The following is a 3021-nucleotide window of genomic DNA, read 5'->3' as shown; positions in this document are numbered from 1 at the left end:
AGTCATGTTCTGGAACCAGAACCGATTCAAGTGAGGGAAGATCAAATACCTCAAGTAATTCCGATAAGGAATGGTGACACCAACATTAAACGATTACACAAGAAAAGAATATTATTGGTAAGAGTAATGTGGAGTCGAGTTGGTATTAAGGAACACACCTGGGAGCTCGAATCAGATATACGGAAGGATTACCCACATCTCTTTTCAGATAACTACTGACTACATCTGAATTTTGAGGGCAAAATTCTTTATTAGGTGGGTAGGATGTAAACCCCGGTTAAATTAGTAAATAATTAGTCAATAAATTAGTTTTTAATAAGGAGGATTAGAAACGTGAATATTATATCAAATTAGGATAGAGCTCATCGAAACGAGAATTTTGACACTAATTTTGAGAAAATCGGTCCAAGATTGGACCGAATGGGCCGAATCGGTTGAACCGGATCCAAACCGGACCATCGGTCTAACCGGACCGACCTATTAAATGAACCCACGCATTGCATCTCCCTCATTTCAGCAACGTGACGCTGAAAGCTTGCGTCCAGGGAGGAGAAGAAAAAGGGGTCCGAACCCTCGTTCCAAGTTCAAGGCGCCGTAACTTCTCCGTTCGAGCTCCGATCGCCGCACCGTTTGCGGCCACGCGTCCACCGCGTCGAGCTCTGCATTTCTACCGGAACAATTTCACTGGTAACTTGTTTAATCACTCTCAGCCCTCTTTTCTCCCAATTTTCGAATTTTAAGTGGGAATATTGAATTTCTTTGATTTCTGATGTTTTAGGATCCAATTAGCTTGAGAGAAACGTTCACTCTTGCTTATGTGAAGCTTGGGTAAGGTGAGGATACGATAATTCTATTTTAATTTCATTAAATTTGAGCTTTGAGTATTAAATTGGGTATATATGTATTATGAATGTGTATTAGGTTGAAAATAAATAATTGGAGCTTGAAATTGTGAATACTGGAACTTGGAGAAAGCGGATTAGTTGAGTTTTGAGGGGCTGTCTTGGTTTTGAATAAATAGCTTTGGTCGTTACGTGGAAATCGGCTAAGGTATGGTTTAGGTTTCTTGCATTTAATATATAATGTTCAGTGAAAACTTAGGCTAGATGACCATAGGATAAGTTGGAATGCAGGTGTATGCTTAATGTTTAGTAATTTGTCGATGAATATATATATTTGGTTGAAGTTTATTGGATAATTAGTTATTAACTAACGATTTAGTGAATTATTGATTTGAGGTATTTGTGTTAAAAGCCTAGGATTTGTGAACTATGATTCTTAGTTGAATTTTGGTTGTTGGATTTGAATATTGTATGAGTTTAATTGTTGATTTGAAGTAGATTTATTGTGGTGATTGTTATGATGATGAGGAAGGGTATGTTGAATTGAAAAGAAAGCAGGTTTGGACCCGAAAAGGGTGGCAAAGTCCGAGTTTTAGAGGAGATGCTGCCGAAATTTTATAAAAAATTAGAGATTTTGTTTAGATGATTATTTAAAAGAGATTTAGATTTAAATGTTATATGGTTTGATTTTGAGTTATTAAGAAAGTGAGTATGTTTTAAGTTTGAAGTTTGATTCTTAGAAAATAATGAATTACGTTTTGAATTGAAACTATTGATGGACGGAATGAGAGGTGTGATAATGAAGGATAAGGATTGAATATGTTTAATGTATGATGATGAATGAGATGCAATTGAGAATGATGTGGAGGTTGAGGAATTATAATTGAATTATTTATATGGCTTATGAATTTGAATAATCTGAGATACGAGATTCCCTGGATTAAGTGCCGTGGCTTGCCACCACGTGTACCAGGTTGAAAACTCGATACTCTGTTGACCCTACGACGTAAGTGTGACCGGGCACTATATAAATTCCCGGGAATGTTACCCCCATTGAGCAATATTGATTATTTGAGAAAAATCTATGCATAGACTCTTGGGGATGCACGTCGGGGGACAGTCTAAGGACAATTCAGACTTGTCGGGTTGGCTGGATAACCGACAGATGAGCCTCATCAGCCATAGGACAGGCATGCATCATATGCATATTACTTGAATTACTTGCTTGTGCTCTAATTGGGTGTGCCTATCTGTATTTTTCATGCTAAATGTGTATTTGTTACCTGCAGTAGTTGTAACTTTCTTGTGTTTGCCTTTATCTGTTTATTTGTCTGTGAAAATGCATGATGGAATTGGGATGGGTAATGGAGTAAGGATTAATTAGGCAGTTATTAGGACTTAGTATTTTATGGCTTCTGTTTATACTTAGCTCTACATCTGAGTGTCGGCGTTCTAGGATTGCCTCTGGCATTCCCAGGACCTTATATATTATGTGTGTGGCACCTTTACCATACTGAGAACCTCCGGTTCTCATTCCATACTATGTTGTTGTTTTTCAGATGCAGGTCGGGAGCCATCTCGTTAGGCGTCTGGACTCTTAAAGCGGAGGGGTTACTGGATAGTGTTGTTGTATAGTTTTGTTGTACAGTGATGTATATATATGTACTTAACTTTCTCTCCGCATAACTTGTCCTTTTTTATCCTCTTAGAGGTTTATGGAGAGGCAGGATTGTGTGTATGTACTTTTGGGTTTTGGATATGTATGTATATATGTGTAAATATTCTCCGGCCAGTCTTGACTTCGCAGGCTGAGTTAGGAGCTTGTTATTTTGTATCTTTGGCACTCTATTCCTACTTCTGTTATCTTATGTTTGACAGTTACAGTTTTCTTAGCATGCAAGTTAACTCGTTCCTTGAGCGTTGCGCTTTTATCTCGCGATTTTTATTTTTCCTATCCTTCAAGGCTCCTAGCATATTATAACTCTTCTGCTATTATATGTACTTATTTTATTTTAGAGGTCGTAATACCACATCACCTCTGTTTTACGACTTAAGCGTAAAGCTTTGTGTGATAGGGTGTTACACTTTTTGAAATTTCAATGAACATATTGAGAGTGAAAAGTGGTAAGAGCATTGCTAGAGGGATCCTGCGAGAAGAGCTTCTCCAAAAATCGGTTCT

The 3021-nt window shown here is 37.6% G+C and overlaps 1 long non-coding RNA gene across 1 annotated transcript; it reads left to right on the top strand.

Moving 5' to 3' along the window:
• Positions 1-519: 519 nt before the first annotated feature.
• On the top strand, positions 520-2773 carry LOC140177328 (uncharacterized). Its single transcript, XR_011869155.1, has 4 exons — positions 520-687; positions 779-833; positions 922-1050; positions 2402-2773. It is a non-coding gene; the product is annotated as an uncharacterized lncRNA (long non-coding RNA).
• Positions 2774-3021: the final 248 nt, after the last annotated feature.

This window comes from Arachis hypogaea, chromosome 12, assembly GCF_003086295.3.
Source record: "Arachis hypogaea cultivar Tifrunner chromosome 12, arahy.Tifrunner.gnm2.J5K5, whole genome shotgun sequence".
Classification (NCBI taxonomy): Eukaryota; Viridiplantae; Streptophyta; class Magnoliopsida; order Fabales; family Fabaceae; genus Arachis; species Arachis hypogaea.
The sequence above is the reverse complement of the archived record's forward strand: the minus strand, read 5'-3'. Positions and strand labels throughout refer to the sequence as shown.